Source organism: Anopheles funestus, chromosome 2RL (genome assembly GCF_943734845.2).
Source record: "Anopheles funestus chromosome 2RL, idAnoFuneDA-416_04, whole genome shotgun sequence".
Taxonomy (NCBI): Eukaryota; Metazoa; Arthropoda; class Insecta; order Diptera; family Culicidae; genus Anopheles; species Anopheles funestus.
The window spans coordinates 6346076-6361442 of record NC_064598.1 but is presented as its reverse complement, the minus strand read 5'-3'; the positions used below and the strand labels follow the sequence as shown (position 1 = coordinate 6361442).

The 15367-nt window shown below is 43.6% G+C and overlaps 1 protein-coding gene across 6 annotated transcripts in view; it reads right to left on the bottom strand.

The window, feature by feature from the left end:
• The window catches only part of LOC125766387 (serine-rich adhesin for platelets), a 153877-nt gene extending 139436 nt beyond the window's left edge, over nucleotides 1–14441 (bottom strand). The window contains exons 1-2 of one of the 6 annotated variants that reach the window (XM_049432275.1): nucleotides 14056–14441; nucleotides 301–2826 (exon numbers count right to left, since the gene is read on the bottom strand). The gene's annotated coding sequence lies outside the window, so the exon portion shown is untranslated. The remainder of the gene's footprint in view (nucleotides 1–300; nucleotides 2827–14055) is intronic. The other 5 variants (XM_049432273.1, XM_049432270.1, XM_049432272.1 and 2 more) reach the window with 5 other exon arrangements.
• Nucleotides 14442–15367: the final 926 nt, after the last annotated feature.

The window sequence follows — 15367 nt, the reverse complement described above, 5'->3', positions numbered from 1 at the left end:
CAAGGTGCCAGCTGGTTCAAACAAAACCTGCTTAAATTGCTATTCCCTTTCTAACCGTCTCTCGTTAAGGGGGCACCACTAACACGCAGGCGAGAAAAATTTCATTAATAATCCCCTGCCCCAATTGCTACCGTTGGGGATCGCCATAACCTGGCCGGGGGAAAATCCCGACGGTTGGCTGATGCACGCAAGCACGCTCAAACTTACGGTTAAACCCATCGTTTGGCCCACCGACACTACATAAATTAATAAAAAGCAATCATCGCCTCGGTATGAAGCGTGGGGGAAAAACCGACTTACCTTCTCACACACTTGCATACACCGGACGGACGGTTCCTTCTGGTGGCGTACTACAACAAAACGGAAGCGTGCGGACGCACACACACACACGCCCACACGTTCACCTAAACACATACACACGGCCACTGAAACATTCACACAGGCACGGTTGCACAATTGAACCTTTTTTTACCCCCCTTTTACCGCTCTACCCTTGACCGCTTATCCACCCGTGGGTGTTTCCAATTGCGCGTGAAATAACTTTTCCACGAGCTTTTCTTTTGCTTCCCTTTCTTGTGTTGCGAATTCTTGGCCAGCACTTCCTTTGTGGTTTGCTTTTATCGGCTCACAGACACATCCACACAGAGACACACGCGCACACACACATACGCACATATGCGCCTCGCGGTCTCCTTACCACCTCATGTCAGCTTTCCTTTTGCTTCAAACGCACGCAAAAGCAATCACGCACGCACAGTCACAACCGTTCGCAAAGCTCATTTATCGCAATCGTTATCCGGCACAACACCGTATGATGGTGGGGATGGGGGAATCTCGTGAAATGAAATTACCGGAAGCGCGGCACGGTGAATGAAGCCTTGTGGGTAAAACTCCAAAAAACGGAACGCAACTCACAGAGTGCGCTCGTCACGCGCTTTTGACATTCCACGCTGCGCCGTGGTCGGATCGGTGGGTCTAATGGTGGCCGATGAAAGCCGTCCCTTAAGCTTCAGAATCCTTGAACCGATTCACCGGTTGCTTCGATCACTAGCGACGACGCACCGTTGGTGCTTTAGGAAGCCATTTTTCTTCAGTACCAATCGTTGCCGGTTCCGGTAGCGCAACAGCTCCATAATCACCAGCAAGCCGCATCATCATTATCGCCATTTGCCAGAACGTGCTGGCAACACTGGTTACATACTTCGGTTCTTAGCACACGCACACGATTCACCGGGTAACATTAAACGGGCACCATACACAAATAAACTGTTGCACGAACTGGTATTTCTTTTCTACTAACCCGGCACCGGAAATTAAGCGATGTTAGTAAACTTTACAAACCATTTCACCGCGCGATGGGACAGTTTGGGTACCGTTTTTAGCCAAACGGATGGCTTAGTATCTGCACGTATACCGCCCTCATGTGGCAAACCGTCTCAACTACATTTGTTTAGTCGATGACATTTGCTGTCAGGTTTGTTGTGATGACGTTTCGAAACGTCAAATTTGCTTGTTTGGAGACTCGGGGATACTATTGTGCGTGTCTTTTTTCTATTTCACTTTTTTTCTTCGTTTTCTTTTTTTTGCACTAAATTGTATCTCTCGTTGCGTTCGGTGGATATATTTTTGTTTTGTTTGGCACACGCGTTCCGGTTGGAAATACTTTCGTTCTGCTTTGCACTTTACTTTGATTATCGTTTTTAGTTCCTTTCTGCGTTCGACTTCCCCTTTACATCACTCATTGTGGGTTTTCCTTTCTTCTGGTTTTTTTACTAATTACAAGAGTATTGTGCTGAGAGTAAAAGTAATCATCTTCACAATTACGCCTTACAGAGCGCGAGAAAGAGAGATAGAGTGTGATGTGAAATAAAAGGTGGCCTGTTCGTTGGAACGATTGGCCAGCTACTTTGTTTACCTTACACGTTAAAGAGGACGGTTATTGGTTATCTATTTTGTTTTGCTTGCTTTATACTGTACACATTTTGTGGTGCTTTCTTTATATTTCTAACATCGGCAAAGAAGTAACACCCAAGACGACGAGTACGTTTTGTTTGGCTCACAACCGTTCGAGGTTTTGCGATTCTGGATCTACACTGCAGCCATCGGTCTGGTGCGCCATTAATGGTGCATCATTTTGTTTGTTTGTTTTTTTTTGTTTTGTACACTCACCACCACTCATGCGACACTTTACTGAGCGCGATTCAGTTAGTTCTAATGTACAACACCGTAGAGAGCTAGTAGAACGTTTGTATGTATGCATGTATATGTAGAGAGAGATGTATAATGCATGTATAAATAGGCGATAGAAAATATCTTATATAGATAACATCCATTCGTACAGTACAGCTACAGGTAGTTGCGACATTCGGTTTCGCGTGCGCTTGCCACGTAACGTAACCGAACACTGAGCTAACGTATCCGAGTGTCTATAACTCCCCAAAAAACGGCAACCAACCAAAACAGATAGAACCAACGCACAACCACAGACGATACGATATTGAAAACAATAACTAGTGTGCACAACCTTCGAAATTCACTTCACTGGGCTTCGTTAGATTAGTTGAGCGATGTACGATTATTCCATTTCACTTCACCAACACTGCGGACACTTTTTACACACCGAAATTACGCATCGTCTTCACACCACGGTGCGCTAAACGTGCATTTTCATTATGGAACACAACTATACGACACGTAGAATCATTTCAACACTTTAGCTTGTTGGGATTGAACGAGTAAAACATCGATTCGATCGGTCACATTTTGATGCACGCGACACACGTCAACCGACGGATTGTGTTTACAAACTGATTGCTGAGGAGAATTCTACAATGAAAAAGATTTAAATATAACCCACTATAAGTTATTTTATTTGCCATAGTTCTAAAATTGCCACTCATTGCACTCTTCAGTCTTTAATATTCCTGAAACGATTGAGAGCACCAAAATACGGCAGCATCTCTCGTTTCGTTAATTTGGGAATTCGTAACAAATTCCCTTACACTCTGTGATGCAAAGTGTTTATATTATGAATTTATAACTTCTGTGTCACATAATCACTAATTCAGCCTATTCTTTATCTGTCCAACGTTTTGTCATAAAGGTATCTGAAAATAAAGAAGGAGAAAAGATTTATTAGTTTTATTTTAATACGTTTAGAAATAAAATACGTGTTGTAATTGAATAATTGTAACCTTTCTACTAGCCAGCTTCAAAATAGAATGCTGATCTTTACCTATTACACGACATTAAACTGACACCAAACAATCTCATAGCGAATAAGAGACGAACGGACGCAGTTCATTCGCTCTTGATGGTTAGTTTCCTGATATTAAATAATTTTATATAATAGATACACTTTCTTATTCGTACACAATTTTATAAACAGTGTAAATATTGCTTAGATTCCATTAAAAATAAAAAGTAATCTTCTGCTACTGTGTGTAGAAATAAGCACATTACTTTAAATCTTGTTTAAAGCTCATCGGGTCGCTTTCTCACCATCCTTCGTCACAGTTTCTCAAGAAACAACAGTGCCTGGCGCTTGTTCAATTTCGTAATTATTGTCCGGAGCGGCGAAAAAGCCACCAGGCGTTTGCCATGTACTCTTCTTCCCTCGCATCAAACAAGCAGCAAATAGTACAGTAGGAAATGGTTCAAAACGAAAATTAAATTTTCTCTCATTTCCCGTCAGATGACAGGCGCACGGAAGTATCGCGGCTATACTTGAGGCCTGCTGGAATTGTGCGAAAAATGTGTGCACAATGTGTGTGTGTGTGTGTGTGTCGCCGCTCCTATATATTCAGTCATTTTTGCTTTCTTGCCCTAGCAAACCACCCCCGGAAGCAGTCCAACAGTCATGACTCGTTCTTCTTCTATCGTAAAAAAATAACAACGTAAGACCCCTCAAGCAAATGGTGACACTAGAATAACAGGTAACATAGCAATAAAAAAATTGTAATAAAACAAAACAAGATCAAAAAAGTGGCATTCCCCGTAAAGCTTGGCACGGACCAAAAGCAGTACGTATTTGCCCGTGGGGTTTCCATTAACAACGCGTTTGACGATGGTGACACGGCACTTTTCTGTTTGCATTACACGGGGCGAGGGGGTGGGGCGGATGGACAAGGGAAGAAAAAGCGTTAGAGAAAGAAAGCAAATTGGAGGAAAAATCACAACGCCTCAGCAAGATGACACTCGACGCCAGCGTTCCACGTGCGTCGTTCCCGATGTCACCTTCCGGTGTCCGATGTCAGCTTCCGGCTCGGGTATGCAAAACGAGCTCCCAGACACGGCTACGCATACAGCATGAACATCAAGCACTAATACACTTATACATAGAAGAAATAAAACTTACAAAAGAAGACGATTTCCTGCGGCACAGCATAGAATATTATGTAAATGTAATTAATTATGAACGTCCTTAACTACAGCGTGGCGCGTACGTCTCGCAGCCGCTGGACAGTTGCCCCTGTCTTTAAGCTGTTCCGTCTTGTCTAGTTGAAGAAGGGCGTATCTGTCACGTTGGCAACGGATACGCATGGGGGGAGGCGGAGCCCTTGCCAAAGGTTGCGCTTCCGTTGGACGTACACTATTCGTACGTTCGCAAAAATTATAATCCCGGGCTGAAATGTTTTCAAATGAAAAGAGTACTTCCTGGAACGGTGCTATACGGTACACAGCTCTTTTGTGAGTACAAAACAGCATTAATGTGATGAAACTACATCTTAAGTTTATTCATGTTTTAATTACCTTTTATGCTGACCTTTACTAAAGCCACAAGGCAAAGGATAGAAGCGGAATTATCTTCTTACCTCGTCGAAAAACAACGCATTGTGTGTGATTGAACGTAATGTTCTCCCCAGAGGGAGAAAAATGAGATTTTCTCTCAGACACAAAAACCACATTTCCATTAGCAGCGTCACACATACACACTTTTACTATCGGCTCAAGGGAAAATCCCTTCCCAGCACGTGTGGATCGAAATGGATCATAATAATAGATAAAATCTATTAGTAAAATCCATCCATTCACCGATCCGTTCCCGACGGTGTTAGGGGCCAACCGTGTGAAGGACCGTTGTCGGCCGCGTCCGGCTGCTCCACACCACTACAAATTATCGGCTCGTTGAGACATAATCCAATTTTATGATTTATTTATCACACCCTATGGTCGAGTGTGTGAGGCGAGATGAGACCGAAAGCCAGACAACGCACATCAACCTAACGACTGTTACAGAGCACAGACACACGAATAGGAGGTAATCTGGATAGAATTTTGGCAACACCTGAACAACATCTAAATACCTGTTTGGCCGTAGCGTTCACGTAATTGATAAATATCCTTTAGTTCGCCATGAAATTGGTTTAAAACATAACTTTAATCAACGAAAGTAAAGACCCTTTTTTATGCGCCCTGCATTACTTTATCCCAAACAAACCATCTATGTGGTGCACTAATAAGCCTTTTCCCTTTTTTTGGGAACCCTTCCTCCCATACCATCACACATCGCTGACGAGTTTTCGATGGTGGCTCAAACCGCCGAGTGGTGGAAAGGACTTATAAATTCATTCCAGTCGCCTCGCAGTAAATGTTGGGATTTCAATATAATCCTTGTGCCAATGATGGCAACGTCACATGCAGGGAAGAAAAAAAGCAGGAACCGTATGCATTCGGATTCGGCCACAATGAATCCTGCCGGTCATATATGGTGGCCACATTGGATCCGCGCATCGGAAATGCTGTGAATGGATTGGGCTGACCGTTGGATTTGGTGTGGAAGCCTTATAGGATTAGGGTGAAATGATTATTCGTCGAAAAGCCTGTGTTCTTTGGGATTTTCCCGAAAGGTTGATTATGTGCACTGGGACTTGGCATTTTGCAGCGTATTATTAACTTATCCTTAATGAACCATCACTATCGAAAAGTTGATGTTTTTGGTGATTGTTTAGTTTAGCGATTTGGTCCAAGAGTTCGAACATTTCATTTCAATTCCTAGTTATACAAAGTTTTATAGTTTGTATAAATAATCAAAAACTGTTCTTTTATGTTGATTTTTTCTTTATATCATAAATACGCCCTAAAGTATGCAATCTGCCTCTCAAAAAGGGAAAATTAATGCACATTCTTGAAAACATGGATTGTGGAGTGCAAATGCTTATTGTTTGTATGTCACTTTGGCGTATAACGCACATAAATCAAGAAACTGTAACACAAAAATGATTGTCACGGGCATAATTTAGCAAAAACGGATAAACAAACATCCGATTGAAAATTCATTCAGCTCAAAACCATTTCGCTACCATTTCAGTTCCGGTGTGCCGAATCACGGTAAACCCTTTCGAAGAAATAAATTTAATCAAAGGAATTCCCAAACACACAGTAGAGGAAACTTTCGAAATCATACCACACAGCCACCCGCTCGATGCTCTTTTATTCCCATGAGAGGCAAATGTGAGCCACTTCATCAATCAATCGCAATCCGGAGTCACTTCAGGTTCACCGTATCGCCATCGCGAAATTTACCGAATTAAGCAAACTTCTTCACTTGGAAAGCGTTTTTCGCGACCAAAATTTCGAGCATCGATCAACCGCTATAAGTAATTTATCTTTCGCAATTCTCCAATCAATCATCATCGCGCTCGCTCGCGTTAGCAGCCAGAAAGGCAAGCAGACAGTCAGCTCCGGACATCATCATTAGTAGTGGGAGGCGTGCTGGTGTCTATCCCGCTATCTAACCCATCGACTCTCTTTCGCTCGTTCCCTTCTTTCTTCTCTGCCTTGTTCCGCTCACCCGGTGAAGATGACTCCATTTCCGTTCCATTCGCGCCCGAACCCAACGTACGCGATTCATTCATTGGACACAAAACGTGGCGTTCTCGACCGGGGTTTTTGAGGAGTAATTATTGTACCGTAACCGAACAGAACGGAACGAACGCAAACAAAACTCACACACGCACGTCACGACACGACGGGGAGAATAAAACCACAAAGCGCGCCAAGCTTCTGAGGCCGCAGCGGAAAGCGAAATCTGTGGGCGAAAGGAAAATATTCATGGCCAGCATAAGACCTGCTGCTGGGAGGTACAGCATTGGACATCACCGGAGCGAGATGACGTACGCACGCTATAAAGTACGGGCCACGCGGTCGGTGGTAAATGTCCGTCTGGTTTAATGATGAAGATGGAAAAACTACTAGCAGCAAAATGACAGCGGAAAAGTTTTTATTTTCAAACAACAAACCCCCGGCTCGCGTGACCATGCCGAACGGTATGACATTTTGCTCAAATTTGGTGATGAAAAATGAAGCCAAATTTCGTGGAAATTCTCCCCTTTCCCCACGGCCAGGAGGTGGCCGATAATTAATCGTTTCGCGTAAAGAACTTCAAACGGTTGTGGCTGTAATGGGTGATGATTTTTCACGCTTACCGATTATGCATGATGACACTAAACGGTTGCATTCATGACCAGCGCCAAAAACGCTGTGAGTTGTGTGGGGGGAAAATATTGTTCATATTTTATTTCCCACCGTTTCATGATTTTATACTTTATTGCTCATTGTACCATCTTTAAAACGTTTGACGTTCATTTCTGTCAATCTTTCAAACCAAAGCAATAGAAAAAAGATCAAGCAGGGAAAACTATAATGGAGGCGCCTGTCACCTTACCAAATGTTGCCTAGCAGGAAGATGGCGGCGTCGAGATGCGAAATATCCCATTGGGAACAACAAATTCCCACGCGCATATTTTTCTCCATCCCGAATGTATGTACGCATTGCTGACCACCTACGGCACATAGTCCTACACACACATACACACGTGTCCGCGATCGAGATCACCGGTGAAACGTTGTTTTGATTGATGATCTACTGTGAAGGCGAGAAACAAAACACAGAACCCGTGCGTGCACGATAGCGCGTTGGAACATAAAAAACTGGTCGAAAGGTATTTACCGAAACGTTAAACTCACAAATCCAGTAGCCCTACGTGGTCCAACAATTACGCCCACCGGGTGTTAAACGGTTACAAAGAGCTCCTTTTTTTATGTTCCTTCATTCCGTTCCGTCTATGAGTTGTCAGCGTTTGAAATGGATTTTGTTTTCTTGCCATTTTACGGGGCTTGAGGGGAATATATGTCGGAGTTGAAGGATATTTCTTGTTGTTGTGGAGGAGGTTAAATTTTGCTTTATTCTTTACTTACTTTACCGGAATGTGTAATTTTAACAGCATTCTTCTAGCTTTCCTAAACAAAACAATCTCCAGAAATTTTAAATCAAATTCACATAAATTCTTAAAAAGAAAACAAGCTAAAACGAAATTTTCATTTTATTCTCTAAAGAAGTTTGCAATATACTTTTATTTCTTTACTCTTAATGCCACAAACGGAGAGAATCAAACATTATCTTAAGGACGTTAATGTAAGCCGTGGAGAAGGAAAAACACTAATTCCCAATACCAAGAAAACTGAACTGTGCGTGATCCAATCAATTTCAAGCATTACGTCCAAACGGACGGAACGAAACATCAAGACACGGGCGATGCCAATAAGAAAACGATGCCGAACATTTCCAACGAACACTCACAGTAACGCTTTCGATAATGCAGAAGAATCAGCGAAATCTAGGGCGCACCAAATCGGTGATGTATTAATTGGATTCATTCTTCCGGGGAGGGGGGCCAAAAAAGGAAAATGTTGTCGGAAAAAAGACGAAGAAAAACGTGGTCAAAAGTATCCGCCCGACTCTTGTCCGCTACGGTCGTGTTAGTTGCCTTTCTTTTTACGACAAGTGGAAACGTAAATGAGTTTTCAATGTATTTAGCTTCGTCTTTATTTGTGTTTATCTTTTTCTTCTTGCCACAACTTTTTTCTTGTTTTTCATTTACGTTGTCATTTTACGTACAGAGACCAAACAGGATTTGCGCGCTGTTTGTAACGCGGGATCGATAGCGATCAAACTCCCAGAAACAAAGCATAATCCACTTCGACGAGCCCAACTCGTCAAAAATGGACCATTTTCCGGAGATTAATACAGCACAGTTTTTCGTATCTTCTTTCATCAAATTTCGTAACTTTTCTTCACCAAACCGTGTTGGGGGGGTGGGAAAGAAAATTTCATTCGAAGCATTAACGCCATCCAAATCTTGCGCGACGATCCCAGGACACGAACACGCAGTAGCAAAATATCGGATGGCAGAATAAGATTTAAACATTCTCCTGCACACGCTTCCCATTCCCGATCGTACGTTTAATGCTGGCCAATTTTGGGAAAACTTTTTCATATTTTTTTTTACGGCAAACTGTCGTAAATCAAAATTTCATTTCCCACACAACTGCACACAACTTGCGATAGTATCCAGTGACGCGACTCTAACAACAAAGTGTGTAACTTTTTTTTCTTCTTCTTCGCTTCTATTTGCTCAAAACGAAGATAGGGCTTATTTTTCTTTCCACCTAAAACAACCACCCAACACACACACACCGTCTTCGGGTGGAAATTCCATTATTATGCTACGATCAAGTTGAGAGCTGTGCGACACCTACCATGCTCGGTTCGCACAATAGATAAAGCGAATGGGCGTTAGCAGCAGAAGTAGCGAACAAAACGCGAAAATTGTATTTAAATTTGTGGAGTTTACATCCCCCGAAATCCGCCCGAGTCAGCCCTTCAGCTCGTTCGCTTCACTTTATGCTATGAATATCAAATGACTCGTGGCGCATAAAACAGCATCGAAATGGTGTTGAAAAATGGTACCAAAAAATATGAGAAAACCAAGCAACAGAACGAGAAACGTGTGATGCCAATACCTTCCAGGGCGCCATTTAACTCACCCACGGTAACGGTGCTTGTAATTACCCTAGAAGTAGTAGCAAAAGCCATTAAAAAAACTCACATACACACACACGCGGGGAGAGAAGCAACATTGACTAACACCCCACCAACAGCAGTGTTTGCGGGAGGACACACGCTTACGGCTCCATGATTTTGCCAGCCCGGTTAACGATTACAACCCAGTGCCAGTTAATGTGAAGTGCAAACATGCAAACAAACGCCCGCACACGGCATTTTCGGCTTCGGAACGGCAAGTTCCAAGCTTCGATGCAATCAAAAAGGTATAAAAATTTCAAAATGAGCCATTTTGTGTGACACACGTTGTGCTTTGGTTCCCATCGGAAGGCAGAGAGAGAGAGAGAGAGACTCCGGTCGTGCCGGTGGCAACACTTGCCGAAGTGATCCTTCGAATGAATTGCCGTAATTTACTTCCTTGCACACCTTTGGTTCGCTTCTTTTGTGTAATTTAGCTTACCATCCCCGAGGAAGAAACACCCTCGACAATTGTCGAAGTGACATAAAATGGCAAAGCCACACTAAAGAATTCTGGAACACGCAAAAAAAACCAGAAACAACCCAACCCGAGATACATCCCTTACACGTACGAAATAATCCCGTGGGGTGTCGTTAATTGTGCCGCTCGCGAAACGGTTGATTAAAAGTAATTGTCCATCGCGTACGTACGGCTCGTTCACGCACTAACCGTGCCGTTTACCTGCGTGAAATGCATCAATCATCATTAAATGTAGCCGTATTTTTAATTGCTCATTATTATTGCATTTCGTTGCACGGCCACTGGCTGGATGATGGGATGCGCCCTGGTGAAAATTGCAAACTAAATAATAATAGCGTTACTGTGCGGTTATTGACGCGCGATGGCACCGATGCATTTGGAATACATAATTACATGCCCTGGTGCAGGTGTCTGCGTGTTGAGCAAAAGGCGTTTTGTGTGCGATTTTTTCCCTTCCGAAACGGGTAATAAAATGCATTCCTGTACAGCGCATGAAAGTTTATTGAATGACGTGTTTGGGGAATGTTTTTTTTTTTAATTCAATTAAGTATTCGTACTTTTTTGTCATTATATTTTTCATACAATAAAAAGGCTGTGTCGAAGGGTGATGAAATGACAAGGAATACCCCAAAGGTTTAACGTACATTTGTGTTGCACATTGCATACATTGAGGCGTTATATTAGAGTATTTTACAAGCACGCCTTAAAGTATGCAATTTTTAACCATTTTGTGCTTTCTTAGACTAAGCAAATGGAAACTCATCATTAGAAAGTGTACAAATCTAAACACAGGACTAATGATTAAGACAACTAGTGGTTCTCCCTTTGCGTAGCTAATCATGTTTTTGTCTTTCGCCCAATCAACTGTATTTGTTATGTATCCACAATCAATGTAACCGCAGTTGCAAGACAGATAAACATGCTACCATCTCTTGTTATGTCCTTCTATTAACGAAGACCTTCAACCTTCTTCCTTCATTCCGCTCGAACACCCAATTCCTACCTTCCCCTCGCCACGGGAAATAGGCGCTACCGTGCGTTAATTGCGGCTCAATCCATCACCAGCCCTATGTAATCTGTGCATCATCAACGGTCGTCAAATTCTCAAAGGACTGGCGAACTTCCACACTCCACGAAAACGCACACGTCAACCCGTCCGATCGATGCGGGTGGAAATGCGTGTGGAAATGCGGGAAACTCAGTGGGTGGCTTATTTTTGGCCAACACTCTGATGGACGTACAAGGTGGGAGGCGTGGTAGAGCAATGGTCACACACACACACGCGCGCATCCCATCGTCATCCGTGACAAGACACTGGGATGTCACGGAAGGAATAACACGCAGCGCCGAGACGATACGATACACCCGCTGCGTCCAGACGTCACGCGAGCACCGACGTGCGACGTGGTGAACTCTCCGCGTCCGAACAGGAAGGTGGTTGCTGTAAACTGCACCGACTGTGCCACACACGTATGTGTGCCACCGTGCTGTGAACGAGTTCAAGGACGCACCCAGACTTATTACAGCATCGTTGCAAAAACGGGGGCTGCGTTTACATCACACACTGTGAATGTGAATTAAAACTGCAATCCGTGTTTTTCAATGCGTGGAGCATAACGTGCGCGAAAGGAAGTGAAATTGGAAGACGCCATTTTTCATTTCGCACTGTTAGTAGTCAACCGCGTGAGCAATGACTTATTTTTAAAAAAGGCAATGACAGTTGGTGATGCGTCACTGGCACTGCTTGCTTGCCCATCATGGTTCCAGGTTGTGTGCTGTGTGACATAAAACACAGCAAGCGAAACTCTTTCGTTTCACAACGATCTTTAAAGAGTCCCTCCGTCCCCTCTCCGGACTCCCCCGGAACAAACAGCGGAAAATCTCGTAAAAAGCTCAAAACACATTTTGCTGAAAAACAATTTTTCTGCACATTGATTTTTGGATCGTAACGAGGACAAAAAAAAGGAAAAAAGCCTCCTCCAAACAAAAAAACCCGAAACCTTTTCTTCGAAGATTTTCATAATCAAAGGTTGAAGAGGCCTTTCAATTTTCGGCTTTCGACGAAGGATTTTTGGGCAGGATTTTGTTCCTTTATTTCTACACGCACACACACACACACACACACACATACACACATCACCAGAAACACTGCCACAACGTAGGGGACGCCGTTTAGGCACGGTAAACACTCATTCAAAACGGTTTCCAAATCGCTTTTTTCCTTACAACGCTTTTCTCCACTTTCACCGTTTGCTTTTGTTCTCGCTGGCACCCAAAAACCAGCATCCCTACCTGGATGCCATGGTTCGTGTCTTTTCCTCCCACCCCTCCTACACCTTTGCACTTCTCCACATGGGATGAGATTGTTTCACCCGTCCATTCTTCCAGTTTCAAGTCTGGGCTGAATGATGTGAAAAAGAACGCCCATTTTTTTCCCTCCGACGGAATGGCAACGGATGGTGCTGAGGCCGTCCTTGATGATGAACCGCCAGCATCACCAAAACGCCACCAAAGACTCGCACACATGGTAATTTAGCGCCACCAAAAACGCACGGAAGCATATCACCTTATACGTGTGTGTGTGTGTTCTAGTTTGCTTTTTCCCCGTGGCAGGAAAAGCATTCGCATTAGGCTGCCGTTTCCGGAACCATTTGGGTAATAATGTTGGCAGAAAAGGCCCGTGCAAAATCATGATGATGATGATGATGATGATGGTTGAAGAAGGATGAAAAATCGATTTTCCTCCAGAGTTGAAACTCATCGCCACCAACGCGCCATCAGCACGATCATCATCTGTGTTTCTCGCAGCGTGTGGTTTATACTTGATTCACATTTCACCGTAACGCCGCCGAACGAGGATGCTGGCGAGGATGCTTTTGTTTCATCGATCGTCCTGAATACACACGGCACACGAGTATAAAAATTAAAGCCACTTTGTAAACCTACTTTCATGGAAGTGGCGTTTTTTTACTGGTGCTTTGTTTCGATATACTTACATTTTGCAAAACCGTGAAACTGTTTTATCCAAACTGGGAGTGAGTTTTTTCCCAGTGCAGCAAAATATCAACCGTTGCATTTTCGTGTAACTTCTTGTCACTACAGCACTACCGACGGCAATTTGGTGCTGCATCACAGATTCACAACTTCGCATTTATTTTCTTCCTTTTCTCACAACACACTTTTTGTTGGGTATGTTTTGTTTAAATCATAAAGTTGTTAAATAAGCTTTATTTTTTTCCTTTTCTTATCCTTGAACATGGCTTCAAGTAATCTCAAACAAAGACATTTTGCATGCACATGCTTTTCACATAGTCACAACTTTAACTCTTGTTTGAATTAATTTCTCAATGTTTATTACTTTCATCATCACAACACGCTTCAGTGTGGCACAGCATTCCACTTGTAGTTGATCTTAACTAACCGTTCCATAAATTAACTCGTTTTTTTTGGTGAAGACGTTTTTCCTTCCACTGGGGTGATGTTTAATGTGCCAGTTTCTTCACGCTAGAAACTTCAACTCTCCAAATGCAAATCAATTAAAGAAAGCCAAAATATCACCCTCACACACCACTTGCACAATGCACTTGCTATCGTCAACCATCCACACTTTGGGCACTTCATCTTCATCAACAAACACACCACACTTCCAAATGACCCCCGGGCCCCTGCCTGGTCACCCCTGGGCACCTCATGCCCCCATTCCATATCTTACATTCCAAAACACGCACGAACAAAACAAAAACGCAGACGAAAAATTCTCACTCACTACCGCACTTTCCCGTGTGCTTTGTATCACCTTCTCCTTCAACTCCTTCTTCGCCTCCACCTTCTTCTTCTCCCCTACCCCCGAAAGGAATGGGAGGTTGGTTTCCACTTTCTTTAGTGGGTGGCTGCACGCCGTCGCTCTGCGTTGCTCTGCACCCCGCGTGTAGTGCAATGTATGTTGTGATGAGCGAGAGCTGGGCCTATGATCGGACAACAACTGGCGCGTTCTGCAACCCAACGCCACTGTTTCGGTACCGAAACGGTAGCGCTGAAAATTTCCATCCACAACACACAATTTTCCTTCGCACACACGAAGAGAGACCATGGAATATGGCCGCGTTGCTCACGAACGCTCCGAGCACGGTGTTTGCCGCTCACGGCCGCTCAACCGGTGAGTTCGTGCTCTCGTCGTGATCCTTCCTTTTCGGCACGAAGGAACCGAAGCACGCAGCAGTGGGAAAGGGATACGCGAGCGAACATGCGCAAGCACGCGCACCACGTGAAACCGTACCCAATGGATGGAGGAATGTGAAAGAGCAGATAAGAGCGTATCGGAAAAACGGACGCGAGATTTTTGGGGGATGCTTTTCCACCGAGATGAGCATGCTTCTCAGCGCATCTCAGTATGGCCAGCGCCGAAACCGAAGGGAAGAAAAAATGTCCATTTCACAGACGGCGTGCTTGTGCTTTCCATGTGCTGCCATTTCTTCAAAACATGGCGAGAGCGTACCGTTCTTACTCTCGCTCGGGCGCTCAGGCACATTCTTGAGCACGTTTTTGCCACGCGCACCGACGATGGGAGATTTGTTTCGTTAAGTTTTACTAAACTACCCCTCCGTACCCGGTTCTCCACTTCTTCCCCGTTCGATGCATGGCTTCCATCGGCATGTTTGGTTTTCGTTAGGTTTAGTGTCATGCAACCCTTCCTTGACCATTTTCCAACCGTTCCACCACACACACATGTTGTCGATGTTTTTGTTTGGGTTTTTAACACTCTTTTCCTGAATGTGTTTTTCCTGCTTTTCTTTTTGTACTATTTTTGTGGAATTTTACTCATTAAAAATACGCACTTTATAATACTTATTGTAGTTATTTTGTTCGACCTATAATTGCTATGTTTCACTACACTAAAGATGGTATTCATCAACAGGATTTTATTAAATTGTTCTGATTAAAAAAAAAAAGTGCTTACGCCACCTGTTGCGAACATAATTATTTTACATTGTTTTCAACCCCCCGTTTTCAACATCAGTCTTCAG